This window comes from Carassius auratus, chromosome 29 (assembly GCF_003368295.1).
Source record: "Carassius auratus strain Wakin chromosome 29, ASM336829v1, whole genome shotgun sequence".
Lineage (NCBI taxonomy): Eukaryota > Metazoa > Chordata > Actinopteri > Cypriniformes > Cyprinidae > Carassius > Carassius auratus.
The window spans coordinates 14827827-14849496 of NC_039271.1; the positions used below are offsets into that span (position 1 = coordinate 14827827).

Here is a 21670-nt window from a genome sequence, read left to right on the forward strand (position 1 = left end):
CATGAAAGGTAGGCGCTTCTTCCAGAAACAATCAGCTTTTGAAGAGGCTTTTTGAGCAGGACCAATTATGTTAACATTGGTAAGGTATATAAAAAAATAGGTTAGCTAATGACTTTATAAGATTTTATAAATACACATTAACTAGTATAGTAGCTTAAATAATGGCAAAATAGCTCTTTGCCAATTGGTTGACATTAGTTTACCTCAGACATCAGAAGAAACATGGTTTCAGAGTTATTCAATAATTTGAGGAATTATTTTGATGAAAAATTCATAAGATTTTTGGAATAACAAATTGCAAAGCAGGAAAGTGTGCTGACAAGTACATTTTGATAATCTGAAAACTTGTTTTCATTTTCTAAGCAGAATACTGAATGCAGAAAGGTTTCAACAACAGAAATGAGAATGCTACACTCAGCAAACGATACAAAATATTTAATAAGTGAAACCATAAAGAAGCTGAGGATTTTATGAATGAGACTCAATCATCAGGAAATGTGCCAAGAATGCTGGGGAGTTCACATAAATATTGTGAAAAAAGACATCTTTCCTAAAATTTTGCAAACTATGGCTCTCAAAGCCATATTAAGAGACCGCTTTCATTACATAAAAACACACCCAGAAAATGTGGCCCTCATAAAGACATTTATTTCCAGTCGCAACCCACCTTGATAATACGACATCAAAGAGTGCATGTGTCCTCTTCAGCTGCGTGTCAGTGCACAACTGAAGTGTGCAGGCTAATAGAGCGATGATCTGTATGATAAACACAGTTTGCTCTGTACACATCTATGCATGCAAGCATCAGGCATCAGGAATGAGTCAAATAACTCCCTCGATCAGATTCTCTCATCATATTCTGTGATTCTCTCCTCTCTAAAGAGGCCTTCAAATAGGCCCATCACAACTCCATAACCATCTAGCTCCCCGTCATCACAAACACAAACACACTTCTCAAAAATTTAACAATTTATACTGAATAAATAAGCTTTCCATTGATGTATGGTTTATTAGGATAGGACAATATTTGGCCTTGATACAACTCTTTGAAAATCTGGAATCTTAGAGTGCAAGAAAAATCTAATTACTGAGAAAATCGCCTTTAAAGTTGTCCAAATTAAATTCTTAGTAAAGCATATTATTAATCAAAAATTAAGTTTTGATATATTTACAGTAGGACATTTACAAAATATGTTCAAGGAAAATTATCTTTAATAAATATCCTAATGATTTTTGGCATAAAATAAAAATAATAATGATGAATAATAATGTTGACTCAATGTTTTTTTTTTGGCTATTGCGACTGAAGACATGAAGACACATATACACACCAAAGGAAAAGGGCACATGACCAGAGTGGCACCGGCTCACCCTGTTATCCAACCGATAAATAATATATAGAGTACAGACAAAAGTTTGGACACACCTTCTCATTCAAAGAGTTTTCTTTATTTTCATGACTATGAAAATTGTAGAGTCACACTGAAGGCATCAAGGGCTATTTGACCAAGAAGGAGAGTGATGGGGTGCTGCGCCAGATGACCTGGCCTCCACGGTCACCGGACCTGAACCCAATCCAGATGGTTTAGGGGTGAGCTGGACCGCAGAGTGAAGGCAAAAGGGCCAACAAGTGCTAAGCATCTCTCGGGGAACTCCTTCAAGACTGTTGGAAGACCATTTCAGGTGCCTACCTCTTGAAGCTCATCAAGAGAAAGCCAAGAGTGTGCAAAGCAGTAATCAAAGAAAGAGGTGGCTACTTTGAAGAACCTAGAATGACATATTTTCAGTTGTTTCACACTTTTTTTGGTATGTATATAATTCCATATATAATTCCACATGTGTTAATTCATAGTTTTGATGCCTTCAGTGTGAATCTACAATTTTCATAGTCATGAAAATAAAGAAAACTCAGAAGGTGTGTCCAAACTTTTGGTCTGTACTGTAAATAATGCAATGAAGTCTCAATTTTCAATGTATTCATAAATAAAAATGTAAATAAATCACTATCACGATCAATGGCATTTAAAACAGTTTTTTTAATCCGCCTTTAAAATTCTTGCTACATATAACAACAACACACACACACACACACATACATGTCTAGTGTATATATATATATATATATATATATATATATATATATATACATACACACACACACATGTCTATCTATCTATCTATATATATATATATATATATATATATATATATATATATATATATATATATATATATATATATATATATATATATATAGACAGAGAGAGAGAGAGAGAGAGAGAGAGAAAGATATATTTTTTAACTCTGTAGGATCATGTTAAAAATAAGAAAAAGATGTGTTAATGTAACTGTTATATTTATTTATTTATTTAAATCATTGTCATTTTTTAACTTGACTAAACTTTTTAAATGTTCAATAAAATTTAATGTTTTACCTTAAATTTCAAAACAATTTGGCAATGTATTAATCATTCCTACATAAAGTTTCAAGTATGTCTTTTATTTGTCAATTTAAAAAGTTATTTACTTTTCTTTTTCTAATTACATTACATAAAAATAAGTTTATTATTATTATTAAGTTATATTCATTACGCATGATGGTAACTGCAGTCTTGCCATCCCAATAAGCATATATTAAGTTATGCTTGTTTCCAAGAGTACTTTACATTACAAACTGTATATGTAAATAAATAAATAAATACATACATACATACATTTTATTAAATGTATATCTGAAAAACATTAAACAGCATTTAAAACATTTTTTTTTTGTGTATTCACGTGGGAAAAAAGTAGGGCAGAACCTGATTTGAACCTTTATAGGGATTGATTGGATAATAAAAAGTGAGTCTAGAAACCACATCAGACTGGATTATTAGCAGTAACCCGCTCACTAGGCCTTGGAACAGCACTATTGTTTCATAAAAGCAAAGCAATGTAGTACACCTCATAATATTCTTGATGAAACTAGAGCGTAGGCACAAATCAGTGTTTGGAATAACGGCGTTTAAAAGAACGGCGTTAGGTAACGACGTTATTTTTTCAGTAACTGGGTAATCTAACTAATTACTTTCCTCGTCGTTACAAAGCCGTTAACATTACTGAAAGTTAAATGCGGTGCGTTACTATGCATTGATTTAATAAACTATACAATCCGAATGCCCCCCTGGCTCACACAGCGAGTGAGGAGGTGGGTTAATAACGAGATAAGCAATTATGATTGGCTAAGACAGAGTCATGTGTTTCATGGTAGCCAATCAGAGCCAGTGTTTTTACACACATGCCGGCACACGTGCCAGCGCCAGCGGCGCCAAACACACACACGCACGCAACAGCTACACACAGAGATTCGCAGCAGCAGCAGAAATGGCGAGTCAGAAGCAATCCGATCAAAAGTTGGCATTTTCAAGGTGGAGATATAAGCACTACTTCAAATTCATTGTGGTCAAAGGCAAGAATGTGCATATAATGTGTACATGTAATATATGTGACAAACGCATCTACAAAGCTAGTGGCCAAAAACACTTTTCATACAAAGATAATACTTGAAGTGCAGGATAAAACTCTTGCTGTCTGTTGATGTGCAATAAATATCGAAAGTTATGTACGAACACCTGTCTGTTCTACTCATTTTAACTGACTTGTGAAAACTGCTAAAAAAAAAAAAATTCTTTGACATAGCAACTTTTTTTTTTGTTGTTGTTGTTTTTTTTACAGTAACGCAAATAGTTACTTTCCCTGGTAACGAGTTACTTTTATTATGGAGTAATTCAGTTACTAACTCAGTTACTTTTTGGAACAAGTAGTGAGTAACTATAACCAATTACTTTTTTAAAGTAACGTTCCCAACAGTGGGCACAATACAGAAGTTCATCCCATTTCACCAAGATCCATCCACTTCATTCCTGGCCTAGTGATGCACACAAACTATACGACTTCACACAGGAGCTTGCGTTTTAGACCAGGTTGCTGGACAATATGTCTTCCCTATCCTCTGGAGCTCATTATAGCTTTACAATTCTCAACCAATCTTACATGGGCCAAATCCTTTCCGAAAACCTCCGTTACCATACTGTCTCTCTCTCACACACACACACTTTTTAAAAAAAGACATGTCAGAAGTAAACAAAGCCTGAGCACTAATTAAATAGATGAGCTGTATTAACATAACCTGAATGCCCTGGCCAATTCCACCCCCTGTATTCCATCCTAACACACACCACACACACCGTTCATTTTTTATTTCTTTTTTTTTGTTGTTATGATCCGACCAGTGAGCGCCAATTGTTGGCCAGTGTAATTACCATTAGACCACGGTGCTGCCTCTTTGATATGGTAATGAAGCTACAGCCCCCCTCCAACCACTGCGTCCCCCGACACACACTCTCCTCTTGTCTGACAATCTACCGAACATGAATTTCAAACAGCCTCCTCAGCACCTAACAAACAGGGCTGTGCTCCGCCGATGACCCACAATGCACAGGGGGCCACCGGAGGGAGGCGAGCGGAGAACGGCACAGGCAGGCGACACAGATGACATTTTTAGAGCGAGGAGGAGGGGGATGAAGACATGTTCAAATGACAGGTTTGCAGCTTCTGTATTGGATAGGCCATGTTGGAGCGAGACAAGGGTCAAAACTATGCTGTCAAATCCAGGACGTCTTCCCACCCCCCCTAATGGCGGTATTTTCAGCTAAATTGCATGTCACTTAACATAAATTTTGGGCCCCGGTGTTCTTCCATTTGATTGGAAAGAAGGATTCAATCTGTGTATGCTATAAACTTCATATGGATGCCTTAATTGCCCCCCCCCCCCTTTTTTTTTAAGGTCCAGTTCTCACTATTAACAAACTATTATTTATGAGTATTAGATTAAGTTAAAATATAAAATATTAAAACAGTAATATTCTGAAATATTACTACAATTTAAAATAACGGTTTTCTATTTCATACATACATATGAATTGTACATTGTATGTATATGAATACATACATTGTATTTTTTCGGGAAGTTGGATTTTCAGCAGCCATTACTCCAGTGTCACATGATCCATCATAAATCCTTTAAATATGCTGATTTGTTGCTCAATTATTATTTGTACGGAATTATTAATATATGTTCTCATTTTTATCAATTCTGAAAACAGGTTTTGCTACTTCCCCCCCCCCCCCCAGTATTCTTTGATGAATAGAAAGTTCAATGAAAAACATTTATTTGACAAAGAAATAGAAATATTTTCTAACAATGCAAAAGGCATTACTGTCACTTTTGCTCAATTTAATGCATCCTTGCAGAATAAAAGTATTAATTAAAATATTATTTATATTACTAACCCTAAATTTTTTAATGCTAGTGTAAATACTGTAGATATGAATAAAAAAGTCAGTCATTAGCTGGTGGCTAATAACCGATATAGTTTGGATATACAGTAAATGCCCATTTTAGAGGTGCTCTAAGTAGGCTAGTTTCTAGGACATTACTATGTGACTGATTTGGTGTTATAAGTGGTTACTTGGTAACACTTTAGATTAGGGAACACATTCACTAATAACTATGACTTTTACCTTTAACTCAGAATTTGCTGCTAAATAATAGTTAATAAAGTAATTGTTAAGTTTAGGTAGGGCAGGATTAAATGATCTAAAATATGGTCATGCAGAATAAGGCATTAATATGTGCTTTATAATTAAATAAACAACCAATAAGCTAGTAATATGCAAGGCTAATACGAATCTTTGTTCCCTAATCTAAAGTGTTACTGGTTACTTACTACCTCCTGCTAAAAATGCCCACAGTAAGGTCTCTATAATAGTCTGATCCCCTAAAATGTTTCAAGTTTCATGTAAATCAATGGTAATTTTACGCCCCCAGGCAAAATGGTAAATTTAAGCTTAGAAAGCTTGGAAAACTTCATAGCTCACTTCTTTAGCCACATGATTTAAGATGTCTTTTACGTGCCATTGTGCACCAAAGTTTCCTACTTAAATGTTTGTTCAAAAACTTTAATTATTATTATGAGCAAAAGTGATCTCTGTTTTAGCAAGAACTAATAAATATGAGGAAATACTAAGCTTCTTAGCACTCATTGCACAAAACAAACAGCCATGTAGGAGAGAAAGGCTAGCCCTTACTTACAGATACACACACACACACACACACACACACACACGCACACACACACACACACACACAAACACACACACACACACAAACAAACAAACACACGGCAGAGGGAGGCAGGGCGGATCAGAGGGGAGTCCAGATGGACGGAGAGAGCCTCAGTGTCCCCACACCCTCACATGTCATATGTTGTCCCATCTGTATCATTACAGCACGGCTCCCCAACCCCAGGGAAGCACACACTCACGTACACACGCACATGCATTCCATATCTCTCACCCTAGGTCTCCTGGGTATGAACAAACTTCCCGCACCCATTGTGTTAACATGTGACGATCAGAACCGCGGATGCTGGACATTTATACGTCTCTTTAGAGTGTGTGTGTGTGTGTGTGTGTGTGTGTGTGTGTGTGCGCGCGTGCGTGTGTGTGTGGATGGTTTGCTCTGGCTGTTAGAGACCTTTAGAGAGGATATCACCTCTGCCCTTCACTTCCAGCTCGCAGCCTATTTAACACTCCGCTGGAGCTCTCCAAGCCACAGCGCTCTATTAAATATGCTCTTTGATATGGGAACACACACTCTGCAAATGTTGGGAGCACTACTTAGAGGTTAATTCCTTTTCAGCTATTCAGTTGTTGATGAGAGCTCTCAATATGTTCTGTTTCGGAAGTGAAAGTGAAAAGAGTCATTGACCGACACAACTAAAACAACTAAATTAAAAGCAAACGTTCCCAGATACAAAACACCCATGTAATAATCAATGATATGCTTAAGAAGAAGAGACCTAGATGTTGGGATTTTTTTTAGGTGTCACTATAAAATGTCTGTTGGGATTGAGGGATGCTGGTGCACTCCTAAAAGTTGACACAAATTCACTTTTCTGGGGAAACAGTAAAAAAAAAAAATGTATCATTTTTTTTAACTCATCAAACTTTTGTCCAATCAAATGCTGTCTAGAATGAGAATGTCCTGCACCCAATGCCACCTGTAAATTACAATAATATTGCAAATCATGCACTGGGTTGTGATGTAAACCGATAATAATAATAATAAAAAAAAAAAGTTTCTTGAGCACCAAATCAGTATTTATAATGATATATGGAAGACTGTGTCACACTGAAAACTGGAGAAATGGCTGCTGAAAATTCAGCTTTACCATCACAGGAATAAACTACATTTAAAAATATATTACAATAGAAAAAGTTTATTTTAAATGCAGCCTTGGTGAGCATATAAGACTACTTATACCAGTTTCACAAACTGTCCCCAAATGTTTGAACGGTAGTGTATAATGCTCAAGTCCTCCATGAGAAAGTACAAATAGCATATGGCACTTCTTGTTTGGCTCACTTCTTGTTGAACTCATTGACTGAAGTTCAACAACAGTCCATGACTTCAGAAACCTATGTTGTTGTTCTGCCATGTAAACAGATTCACATCCAACTTTACCGCATTTAAGTCTCAACTAGAAGCTATTAAAGATTTAATTGCACAGCTATAATCTGCATTTTTAAAAAGTGCAAGGTGCCAACACGAGTTCTGGTTGCGTTGCTGAGAACACAAGACCTACAAGATGAAAGGGAAACAGATTCCAGAGGAGAATTCCAGGAGGCACTCAGGAGTCTACTTCTAAATGATCAGCAAGCATGTAACAATACCTCCCACTAATGGAGGTGTTTTGTTGGTTTTAGTCCACTTAATTGGTCGGGGGTTTAGCATTACCGGCGAAAAGCCGAGAATAATACTACTACCTGTTCTCCTCCTCTTCTTCTGTTCATCCCAAGGAGAAGAAAACCCAAAGGACCAGACATTACTTCAACCCAAAGAAAGACAGGAATCCCAAAGCGGGCAAGAAAATGAGAATGAAAGAGAGAGTGGTTTCTCTCACCTGAGATGAATAGAGCAGGTGATGTTTATGTATGATTCTTATGTATGAAGTGCTTGCACTGATGAAGATCACATGGTCTGCCTGATATGCAGTAGGAAGCCCCTGAAGATCAATCTTTCTGTGGAATGAAGCAGGTTTCTGGAGATTGATCTTAAAGAGACAGATCACCCAAAAATGAATATTCTTTAATGCCACTCCAAGCCTGTATGAATCTCTTTGTTCTTTGGAATACAAAATAAAATATTTTGAGGAGCATCCATGCTGCTCTTATCCATAAATGAATAATAAATTGGAACTGATGTTTTTAGGTTTCAAAAAAGAAGCTTTTAAGCTTAAAACATATGCAAAAGCACCATGACACAAGGATGAATTAAACTGATCAAAAGTGACAGTAAAGAGAATGCATAATACTACAAAAATGCTGTTCTTTTGAACTTTCGATTCATCACACAATCCTGAAAAAAATGCATAACGTTTTCCACAAAAATATTAAACAGCTGCTTTAAACGCTGATATTAATAAAACGTACTTCTTAACCAAATCAGTGTATTAAAATGATTTCTAAAGCATCATGTGAAACTGAAGTTGAAATGCATGGCCATTACAAAAACAAATTACTCTAATAATATATTTCAAAATATATTCAAATAAAAATAGTTGTTTTAAACTGCAATATTCCACAATTGTAATATTTAACAAAAAAGCATTAGAGGAGTAAAAATATGTTCACGCCACATTTAATGTTTTTGTTACGTTATTCATAGCCATTACTGTGTAAATAAAAGGAGGATTGTTATTGCTGTATGACTGAGCATTGATTTAGTGAACTCGGATACTAGATCGTTGAAGAGCTCAGGTCATTGAAAAATCTCTTGCTTGGACTATTCCTCCATTTCTCCAGAGGCCTCTCTCGTCCTCTTCTGCCCTGTTCTAACACTCGGCGAACTGAAGCAATTACAAGCCCTGACGGCAAGCCCACATCATATGGAACTGGAATGTATGTAGACAAGCTTTTGGTTGTTTATATGGAAATGCGATTGCCGTGTTGATTAGCGAGGCCCGTCCCTTCCCACACCCTTCATCGCACCACCACGCAGGGGACGCTGCTACCTACAAGACACAGACGCATAGCTGTAATTCACTCAAGAGCCTCATTTTTCATAATGAGTGTGTTTTTATTTGGCCTCTGCAGTTTCCACACACTGTGAGCAGTAATGACTGCGTATAGATTCACAGACGCGTTTGCCACAATTAGCGCCGATGGCCGCCCGGGTGAGGAAGTTCAGGTACTGAGGAAAGCTGGAGTGGGGCAGGTCTACTGGGAGGGAGACGCAGGGAATACGGTGGCTCTGGGCATATTGAGAGAGATGCTCAGGAGGGAATTCAGGAGAGAAGTGTGGAACAATCTGTCGCCTGATGACAGATGATATGATTCACTGAATAATTTGCTCAGAGATTATTTTTTTTGACATGCACCGATATCCAGTAGGGGTGGCACCGACTACTCTATTAGCTCTGTGTTAACTAGTTGACTCCTGACCTTGATGGTGTTATATGGTGAAAGCAGGACGAATAATTTAATAAGATTAATTATATTATGAACATGTATTTTTATATATTTATTTTATATATTTATTAGATTTGCATATAATTAGCAATTACCAATATAGTATATTTGAACATGAATGTGAAAAAGTGAATCCAAAGGCCATCTGGGATGTGCCGGGTTCATTTACTGTGTTCACACACAGTATAAGCCAAAACATCATAACAGTTGCAATATTCCCAAAGCAAGAATCAATATATTCATTTTAACATTAATTTTTATTATTGTCATTCATATTTTTGGAAAAAGGGACCTCTATTTTCTAAAAGTCTCTGAAAAGGGGCAACAGACCGTGACATTAATTCAACATACAATTATTTCTAATCAAAACCCAAACTTGTAAAACTGTGTAAAGCACTGATGCAAATGAAAAATAAAGAGCAAAAAGACTGCAATATCAGGGTTTTGAAATAATTTGAAATACAATTTTTGGTCCCACTTTATATTAAGTGGCTTTAACTACTATGTACTTACATCAAAAAATAAGTACAATTTACTTTTTGTGTTCATATTATATTGCAAAACACTTTTACTGCTATTGAGGTGGAATATTGGTAAAGCAAGGGACAGGTTTGGAGGTATGGGTAAGGTTTAAGGGTGGGTTAAGGGGTAAGGGATGAGGTCAAGAGTGTATTTATAAAATTACAGAAATTAATTACTGATGTATTTACATGCAGGTATTTTTTAAATATAAAGTACAATGCAAAAACATGTATGTACACAATAAGTGCAATGTACCAAATTATTTATTTAAATTTAAGCACAGTAGTTAAGGCCACTTAATATAAAGTGGAACTTCGGTTTTATTCCTGTGATGGCACAGTTGAATTACCAGCAGCCATTACTCCATAATCACAACATGATATTATTATGACCAAAATATCAACATAATATCATATTACTAGGTCCCTACTGATTCCCACTGTGAATCCTCCTGAAAGAAATCAAATATTGTTCTTGAGGCTGAAAGACACTAAAGTGAGTGGAACAAAACAGTTTTTAGGACATTAAATGGTGACTTTTACATTGATCTCGCAGTGTAGACATGCAAGCTACTGTGATCAGCATCCATTGATTCTGTATTTTGAGTCACTAACAGTGCATATTATTTACATTTATCTACACAACTACAAAAAAAAGTGCCTAGGCAAAAACGAATTATCTATTAATCCAGGTTCATCTCTCCAGATGGAGAAGGCCAAGGACTGTCTAAAAGCCCCAGCTCCATTCATCATGTGCTTTTTACAATGCCAAGCACAATTGGCTTCCATTTTTCTGTGTGTATTTACATTGTAGACTATGGAAGAATAAACGGGTGCTCTGTTAGAGAGTGCTAGAAGCCTGATGTGCTGTACACACACACACACACACACACACACAGTTATACTTCTCAGCTCAAACACGGGCTCAGCCACATCCTCTAACATGCCTGTATCAGTTTACAGAGGAACACAAGTGTCCCCGTAGTGGTCGGCTTGTGGGGAAACCAAGGAGTCCCCGTGTTTGTAGAGTGCATGCAGGTGTCTAAGAGTTAAGGGGATGCACATGTACACAAACAGATGCATCCTATGCATTCTTCAGACAGTGGCTTTTGCCTTAAAGATAAACACACACACACACACACACTTTTAGCTGTGCTTTCCAATAAAGGAAAGGAGCACGTTGCATCATGAGTGGAGGTCAAAGAGGTCATAACATCTAAAACAACTTTACAGCCCTACAACTTCCCCCTGCACTACATGATTTCCTGTCTGTGTTGGCTAACCACAGGCGGAACTTCCTTTAGATTGTGTACTGAGAGAGGAAAACAGGTCAGAGGTCACACAAGCACACTCGTCCATGCCCCACACACAGCTTGCGGTCCAAATGCTTGAACACATTTGTACAATATTTCACTGTTCATACTGCACAAAGGAAGCTATAGTCACAGAAACCTAAACCTTAGTGAAGATGCTGGTGACCTTTCAGTCCAGCCAGGACATTGTTCAACGCACAAGTGAGTCACCTAAACAATACAGGTTCAAAGTTATGAGGAAGTTTCCAAAATGTCAGGAACAGAAACAATCTTCTGAACGACGACGACGACGTCAGAAATCCAAAATATAAACATATGGTTGCCCAAGTTTACATTTTACTGATGGCCAGTAATCATAAAGTAATATAAAAAAAGAAGTACAATAAGAACTAATTCTGGATGCATGCATCAACTAAAACTTTGCATATCCTTCTGATGGATATGTAAGGCACATACAGTATATACAAAAAACACTATCATATACTTTAACACTAAATGTGGGGGGAAAGACACAAGTATAGCTATTTCAGAAAAGGAAAAAACAGATGCTGCATTAATTGTGTTAATTTATAATATAATAATAATAACTTTTTTCACATAAAATCTGAAAATAAAATTAACACCTGCAGCCAGTGAGTTTAACAGAATACTATTATTTAGCCATTTATACAGTATTAAAGGCACGTCTGTAAAACATAGGCCATTTAATTCTAGGGGTCAGAAGAAGGGTGAAAGATAGAAAATGTTCATGTAAAACTATAACATATAAAATATGACTGTTTTCAGAGCATAGACCTTTTCAAACATAAACAGACTACAGGGAAACAAAAATAATAAAATGCTAATATAATTTATATGACGACCCCTTTAAAGATGCACAAACATTCTTGTCACTCTCTGAGCCTCAAGCTTGGCTATCTTTCCTGGACAGTGTCAACAGCAAACCCATATGTCATTTAATATGAAGGTCTGCGAAGCATGCACTTGAGTGTATTTGACAGGAAAGTAAAAAAAAAAAAAAAAAAACAATCTGATTTTAGGAGTGTTGCTGTTTGTTTCCAGTTGACTGCATCGGCAGCTGAGTAGTTCTGCAGTGACCCGTGTGTGTGTGTGTGTGTGTGTGGACGGTACTGACTGCCCTCAGAGAAACAGTCATGGGGCAACTCTCAGCTGCCCTGTATTGTTGCTGTAAACACACAAAGCACACAGCCTGGCCCTCCAGCTGGCCCCGTGCCCCTCCCTGTGGCCCGGTCTTCTCTTTCTCTCTCTCTCATTCTTTCTGTGTCTCTAGCTCTCAGTTTTTCTGATAATTGCGTTCTGCTCTCTGTATCATCGCTCCACCCCACTGGAAAAACACCATCTAGCTTGCTTCATTCTCTGGGAATGTACACACTGTGAAGTTTTTGGAAGTGAAATTCCCATTTAAAATCTTAGAACACAAGTCAATTCTGAAATTGAGATAAGTGACAGAGAAATTAGAAAAACTTATAGCAACCAAGTCCGAACTGGGCACTTCGTTTTCTCTTAGGGTGCAACAATTGGCTGATGGATGTTCTCTCGGGCTGGGATGGGGCGCTTCATTGGCTGACTGTTATAGTGTAGCCATGGAAACTACTAGCCCATGATTACCATGATTAGAAGTGTCATGATGACAACAATACGGCACAGGGCGATAATGTGTCTTTGATGAGCACATCACAGCCATTGTGAAGTAGTAATTGATTTGTTTACTAATATGACGGTCTTTGCTTGTGTCGGCCGACAACAATGGGGTGTCCTTGAAAAAAAATAAATAAATAAAAAAAATGGCGGAAGAAAGAGAGTAAAAATAGGAACTGACCTACAAAGGATGTGAAAGAGATGAGTGCTGCTCGTCTTCAGACTACAAACCCATTGGTGATTCGCAGAACCCTGGGGACGAGAAGCAGAGGAAAGGAGAGGTGAACAAAGAAAGAGAAAGGAGGAAGACACTAAAGAAATAGTTCTCAGAAACTGAAAAATTCTAAATTAATTTACTCAACTTCTTTTCTTTTAAAACCTGTATGACCTTTTCTTCTGAAACTCAAAAGGAAAAATTCTGAAGAATGTCCTAGCTGCTCTTTTCCAAGCATTTTCACAACTTAAGTTTTAGCTTAAGTTTTATTATTTTTTGAATACTTCATACTACTTTAAATAGAATGGAACAGTATTATGGACCATTTTTACAATATGTATTAATAGCCTTTTTAACTAGTGAGGAAAAGTCAAATGTCCTTAATAATAGGATGTCAAAGTATTTCACAAAATAAATGAGGACATTTGGTCCTCACAAGTATAGTCAAAGTACACACACACACACACACACACACACACACACGGACACATATGTTTGGTGGGTTGAGTGCATGTGTTTGTGTTCACTTGCACATTAAGAGCGCGGTTCTAATCTTCATGGTAATAAACTCTGGCGGTTACATGGCTGCCGGCGCTGTAGATCAGGCTTTAATAGAAAGTAAATGTGTTTGCTGAGAAAGGGGAAGAGTCACTTGAAATGGGACTAATGTATTCCTTATTGAGTTGAGGGTGTGTGTGTTGCCACCCAGTCAAGTGAAGCTGGGTGATGCTTATGAGCCTCTCAACTGGTAGCAATCACACAGTCACATACGGCTTGTAACCAAACACACAATTTTGGTCATTCAGATTGAATATTTCTATTAATTATTGGTGTCTGCTAAAGGCGAGCAACACCAATATGACTGCTCATTCGTAGCAGAGTTTTTTGTTGTTTTTTTTTTTTTTACATGGCATGGACACAAATGATACCTCAAATTGTTCTTTGAGGACAGGTGTGCCATTACTTTTGATCAGACTTGACAACCACCCAAAACACCCTACCATTATGGTGCCGACTTTAACATGGTCAAACGTTTTTGAATTTTCATGGGTCAAATCCAGTCACTGTGTAAAAATCTACACATTTGGGAATTTTGTGTGAGGGAATGATTTACCAACATAGATTTTTCTGGACCAATGGGTTCAAGTTGGTCACACTGGTTTGCCATGTTGACCAAAAAAAAGCTTCATGCATCACCACACTACTGACAATCGACAATAGAACTATCAAGATTTTACATTATGAATCTATTTTTTTTTTTTATAAATTAATAAATTATTTTTTCTATATTTAATCATTTTTATTAATATTAATTGACCCTGTGGGTGTGGCAAATTAATTTATTAAGTATAAATCTACGCCATTGCCTCTCAGTGCATACAAGGTCATACAGAAAAGATCATATAAAACTGCTTGCATAATAATCAATATATTATAGGTGTAAACTAGCCATAACCATATTCATATTTCAAGGTATTTACATGGCACTCTACAAAAAAAATTCACCATGGCGCATGTCCAAAAATCCACAACAATTCCATGGTTATCACACTACAATCCTTCACAGTCTCCCTGTCTTTATCTCGCTGTCACATAAACTTCCCTCAGACAGACAAACAACATCAAGCATGTGCACACAAGATGCTCTCTTCACGATTCACACAAAGCAAACATACACTAGACAAAGTGCACAAAGTCTTAACCAGCAAACAGGGCTCCATTCACTCCCGTTTAAAAAGGTCACCATTTTCTCTGGCTAAGCACCCTGTGTCTACTGATAATTTTATGCATAAACAAATGGCAAATTTGTGCCACATAAATATGTATTAGCAATTAATAATGTCCTGCGTCTGTGGCGATGCCAGGTGCATGCTAAATCAGTTTGGGCACTCTGCAGCGCTGGTGCCTTTGTTTTCCTCTAGCTCTCTCAGGGTTGCCACAATAGGCGCACAATAGATGCACCCGTAACAGGGCACCGTGCCCCTGAGACCATGCCAGGCTCCCTGAATGAAGCCACCATCACCTGGTCAGAGCCAAAACAATGCAGGCATCACCAGACAGCAACTGGGGTATTATTGAATTAGCGGTCGCGTTGCGATTAAGGGTTTAGAGGAGCATTTAGAGGTTTGCTTTTTAAATAATGATGACTGAGGCAGCTAGGGATATGCTGGATGAACATGTACGTGTGTGTTTGACAGAATACACAGGCACATGCACACACACCTGTTCATCAGCAGAAACACCTGGAAGCTGTCTGTCCCATTTTCACCTTGGTGTCAGAGAGATTTTAATGTCAGTGTGAGCAGTAATGTGCACGCATACGCAGCTACGCAAATAAACAGACTTGTTTGGCAGGGCAGGATCTTTCGGGACATCACAATGACATTATTGTCTCACGCAGACAGAGATCAGGGACAAGATGGACAGAAAGCGCAGCTCCTCTGTTTCTCTAGTGTTTAATAGGATCAGATTAATACAATGGCTCTGATAAAATGCCCGGCTAACATCATACTGAGATTGAGAGAGAGTGAATTAAAGGGATTGTGAAAGCATTTGTATCAGACATAGCGGGTGACAGAGGGCTTATTTAGGGAAAGAAGAGGATTACCAGCCGCCAGCCTGCGGTTGTGCTTCGACTCTCTATAATCACTGTGATCATAAGACCAGCACAATTCAGCTCTGCTAATAATGCACACACACATCTGCCTATTCATTTCAGCTCTAATGCAATACATCTGGTAATGAAACTCGACGGAATCAAGATGGCCGGATTTGGCTACATCTGTCCCTCCGCTGGTTCCAACCTGTTCAGGGTTTTCAAGCTTAAAGGCAACATAATAACAATTCTGACCCTGTCAAAATGTACTGCCTTAATATCTTTGGTTTTATTTTTGCACATTTCGATCAGTGTTTTTTATTCTAAAGAAAACAATGCATTAGTATCCTTTTACCGTCACATGTCATAATCTCTATTTTTTCGATGACCTCACCTACTGTAGGCCATGCAGGTTATTGGATAAAAGTCAACATAAAATACCTTTACCAAAACCATTTTATGCCTGTAATCTTGCACATTTCTGAGCAAAACGCAAAAATGTAGGCCAGAAATGTAAAAATGTATGGCAAAAATCTGAGCAAAAATAGCTGGATTTTTTTAATTTGCCATTACAAACCAGGGGTGCTATTTACTTATTATCTAACTTAAGAATAAAGTTAAAAACATTTTTCCTAAGAATGTTCCTTTTTTTCTTAAGATTGTTACAATATAAAGAATTAGAAGTCTTCAAAAGCTACAATAAATCATTGAGAAGTCATTGAGACCAGAAATATACATTTAAAAGTAAATTTGGTTGATTTTGACTAAACAATACTGGTAGTCCATTCTGGTATGGTACGTCCGCTTTTCACTTTATCATTACTGAATATCCTGTTTCACTCAAAAATTCACCACAGAAAATATAAGCGGGTTATGCAAAGAAAAGAACTTCAATCAACCAAGATTGAGGTACGTATACACACACTGGTGACCAAAAAGTTAGATGGCAGGAGTGCTCCCCAGACCTTTAGGGTTCAATTACCTGAGCATATCCACCCCTTTCCTTTTTTGCCCGGGCTAAGGCTGTGAAGGCGACTTCCTGTCCCACTCCCCAGGGTTCTCAGAAGAGGAAGAAGGAATGACACGGTGCCTATGAAAGAGCCATTGTTCACAGAGGTGGTCCCGGTACTGTGCGAGGGGAGGTGGCTAATCACAAGGCGGGCAACAGCACAAGGGTAAATATTTATCTGCTGGGATATAAACGACGGATCATGTAATTTACCAACAGGCCGTTCCTTCCTGCATGGTGATGATGTTTAGTCTTGGGTAGGGATGGCGAGGGGTCAGTCTGATCACAACCTGGCCATCTCGAACAGTGGCTGATTATCACTGATGAATCTTCACACTAAAACGGACACTCTTTAAGTGTCCAAGCAACTAAAGTGGGCTAAACTATAAATATCATTAGGGTGTTTTTTCCACTATACTGTATAGGTTTTAAAAACAACTGGTAATATAAGCATAGTCTAAGGAGGTGCTTGCGGTTTAATGTGTCGTGTGGTGGTGTTTAATTCCTGCTGCCATTACTGGGTGAGATGAAGCAGAACTGGTGGGCAAAACCACTTATTATTTCAATCAAAGATAACATTTCTACATGGTAATAAGTACCCACCAGTCAACTAATGTTTTTTTTTTTTTTTTTTTTTTTTAAAGCCTTTTTTAAATGGGGATTCAGGGACACAGGAAGTGTTCTCATAAACCATGTTTACGTTGTAGAACCCATGTCATTATACACATTTGTGTACTTACACAACCACACACTTAAACTGCAAGAACAACAACAAAAAAATCTTACAAAACACTTGACACACACTTGTTGACTTCCTATTGGCATGTTTGTGCTCCAGTCATTTGCAACTTGACCCTGGTAAACAGCTCTAGTCAGTAATGTAAGTTATGACCAGCAGGCCTAGAAAGATAAAAACCACCCAAGATTCTCCACAACTTCTCCTTAAAGATCAACCGATTCTTCTAGATTTGACCATGCAACTCAGCGTGTTGCGATCTGGATTCGAAGATATTCTGGGTGGTTGATTAGTGGTCTAAGTTCCACCCCCGAATCTTTATGATAGTCTGAAGATTCCGCCTTCAATGCAAGATTATAGAATATGTTTTGACTGTTTTATTGTCCATAAGACAACTGCAAGATTTAAATCAGACTTTTGAGAAAGGAAGGAGAAGTAGAGGCAGAGGCAAGCGAGTGAAAATAGTTAGAATACAAGAGAAACAAGTAGTAGCAAAACTGGCACGGGATGATGTACACCTTTTCTACATGTGGATACGAGCTGTCAAGCTCAGTGACAGTGTGAACACTCCAACACTTAAAAATAGTGTCTGTGTGACAAGCTCAATTAAACCAAAGCCACGACCGTCCTTATGGCTGCATTCATCTTTCTGTCAAGATCTTTATTTGATGCATTTTTCACTTCCTTTGCTGAAAGTTTCTCTTCTTGTATACAGTATTCTCTCTTTCCATCAATCTCGTCCCCTACTCTGCCATTTCTCTTTTCTTCTTACTTTATTTTTTCGCTGGCCTCCTCCTCACCACTACTTCTCCTTCCTTTCTCCATTCCTTGATCTTCTCACCATCTCCATTCTTCCTCCCTTTGTGTAACGAAAACATGTTCTTCTCGTTCTCCACCCTTTTGTCTGTGTGATGCGAGTACAGCGCTCATGTTTAGGACTTTCTGTGAGCTAACAGCCACTTAACATTGTGAATTTTAGTCGGGATGCAGAAGCATGATATTTTATTCCCTCATTTTAAAAGTCTCTTTAAAATAATTACACTTTATGTTGTATTCCCTCATTCTAAAAGTCTTATTTTAAAGTCTCTTAAGGCTGCCTTTTTTTTTTAAATACTGCTCCTCCTACTACTACTACTACTACTACTACTACTACTACTAATAATAATGTAAAAATATTGCAATTATAACTTTTTGATACAATTTAAAATTGTATTTATTTCTGTGATAAAGATGCCTTATCAGCAGCCATTACTCCACTATTCGGTGTCACATGATTAATTAGAAATGATTCTAATAATTATTCTAATCTTCTGATTTGGTGTTCAATTTCTTCACAATTCTAATAACAGGAAACATGGAACAGATGCTTAATGACAACACTTTGATTAGGATTAGGAAAAGGGAGGTTTTGTCAGATTCTGCTCATTTCTGAGAACGGTTTTGTCCCCACAGCATAAGCTAAACCAAGAGATGTAAACCCAACACACAAGCAGTCAAACAACGGTCTGTTAAAGGAATGAGAAGATCAGAAACTCGTGAAAAACAACGATGGCAAACACAAACATGGCTGGAATGTGGTGTTCGGAGTTCTTCAGGAAGCTTTACAATGCTGCTTACTGTGCTGAGTTTAAGACGCAGATGTTTTATTGATGTCATAATGAGATAAAAGCTTCCAAATGACTCTCTCGAAGGAATAAAAAGCTAAATATGATTGAAATAGACATCAAAATTGAAACCATTCCCGACCTTACAAAACAAGAGGTTGAAAGTACATCTCTGCCCCATATTCACAAACACACACGCAGGGAATCTGCAGGGAGGTCTGTGAGCTGAAGTGACCTTTATCCAGGGTCAGGTCATTAAAAAAAAAAGTTTGAATAAAAAAACAACAACAACACCACCTTAACCCTAAATAAAATCCTCACATAAACCTTCTTGAATTGTTAATATTTTAAATTCCAATTGCCCTTAAAGCTGCAGTCGGTAACTTTTGACGCTCTAGCGGTTAATAAACAGAACTGCTTGCGTCTTGCAGAAGAACATCGTAGCCGGAACTACTTCTCTCTGTTTATGTCTATGAAGAATCACAAAGGTACTGGGTTATTCCGCCGCGGTACCCCCGAAGCAATCTAAAATATTATTTTTTACCGGGAGCGATGGAGTTTCTGCAAATGGCAATAGGACCACTGGGAGGAGCCAGGGGAGCTTGATTTTTTTCACAGATTATCTGTCTCATATTCTACTGTCAGGACATAATGACAGGTTTAATAAATGTGTAAAAAATATTTTTTTACAAATATTCCCTACAGCACCTTTAAACAGTGTTAAGCGTGCATGTGTGTGTGTTTGGAGTTTTACTGTGGTGTCTGGACAGAAATCAAGCACAATAGCCTGTTCAGAAATAGCGAGCTGATATGCTGTTTGTGGTCGTGACCTGCGGTGGGTCTTTTTACCTGCTGGGATCTCCTCCCACCCTGTCTGAGTCCCTCTATAGAGGCTGTGGCTCTTCAGTCCCTGATAGAGAAAAGAACAGACAGACAGCGAATCTGATCAATACCAGCGCCTCCTCTTTGTTGCTGAAATCAAAACCTTTTGAGGTGAATATTCCTCTTTTTTTTTCTTTAAAAAACACGGTGACGTCAATAGATTCAGGTAACTGACTTGCTATGTGGAGGAGAATGCTTTAGAGAATGAAAGCAATGTCTTGATACACTTCTTTGGTGTGGTTTATGGATTTATTTTCTTTTAAGGATGTGTGACCCTTAAAGAGTCCAAAATGCTACTTTGACCGATTCAAATCTACGCACAACACAGCCGAACAAGTATAAGGATTTATCTCTTTTTAGTTTCGTAAGCAGTATGTCAGTGAGAAATCCGCAGCCCGATTTTTAATTTATTATTTCTGGTAGGTTATAACTTTAAAAACTAAACAAAATATATTGTGATGGTCGACCCAGTAATTTACTCTTTTTTTTAAGAAATCAATACTTTTACTCAGCAAGGTTGCATTGAATAGAAAAAAAAAGTGACAGTAAAGACATTTTATATATGTTATAAAAGATTTCTATTTCAAAGAATCCTGAAAAAAAGTCTCAGTTTCCACAAAAACAGTTTGTTTTCAACATGGAAAATAATATGAAAGGTGTCTTGAGAACCAACTAAAATATTAGAATGATTTATGAAGGATCATGTGACACTGAAGACTGGAGTTACAGCTACTGAAAATTCAGCTTTGCCATCAGAAGAATACATTTCATTTTAATATATAGGCCTACCAAAAAAATGTATAACAATAGAAAATAAAAATCTGTAAAATGATTTACTATATTTTTTTTATCAAATAAATGCAGCATAACAAAAATAAAAATAAAAAATTGTCGAGAGTATGCATCAAGTTTTTAGAATAACAATAAAAATACATATTTAAAAAAATCATGGAAAATTATAGGCAGGGAAAGATAAACTATTTAGGGATTTAACGGAATTATGTATTTTATTAAATATGCTAAAAATCATTATCAAATCATTTCATATTTTCCAAATAAACAGCTTTGTGAATGACAACTGCAAAAATTATGTTAAAGTACATTTATTATAGGGTTAATGCCACTGCAGCAACCCGGAGCAGTCTCTTGATCAAGGGCACAATGGTGATGTTCAAACCTATGACCTCTCAGTTACTGTACATGACCACCCAAAGCTCCCTGTGCTCTCCATGCTGAATCTCAACCTCTGCTCTATTTGATCAAGGCTGTGCGCAGGTGTCTTGAGTGTAGAAACATTTCAGTGGTGCTGAATCCCACCGACCCCTCCCCTCCCCAAGACCCATTTTAATTCCGTCTCAGCATGGTAACAAACACTCGTTAAAGCAGATTAATTCCACAAGAGGATTACGCTCCATATTAGATAATGAAAGAGAGCGAGTGAGAGAAAGAAAGAGAAAATAATCATGTAAAGGGATAGATGGTGTGCATTTGATCCTGGGAAACAGAAAGCTAATCCAGGTGTAACATGTAGAGGAGTGTGTGTGAGAGAGAGAACATGCA

At 37.4% G+C, this 21670-nt stretch overlaps 1 long non-coding RNA gene across 1 annotated transcript in view; it reads right to left on the bottom strand.

Annotated features, from left to right (window-relative positions):
• Window positions 1–8789: 8789 nt before the first annotated feature.
• Window positions 8790–21670, bottom strand: part of LOC113048187 (uncharacterized) — a 35647-nt gene continuing 22766 nt past the window's right edge. The window contains exons 3-5 of the long non-coding RNA XR_003276412.1: window positions 20078–20138; window positions 13251–13321; window positions 8790–9119 (exon numbers count right to left, since the gene is read on the bottom strand). This is a non-coding gene — a long non-coding RNA (uncharacterized LOC113048187). The remainder of the gene's footprint in view (window positions 9120–13250; window positions 13322–20077; window positions 20139–21670) is intronic.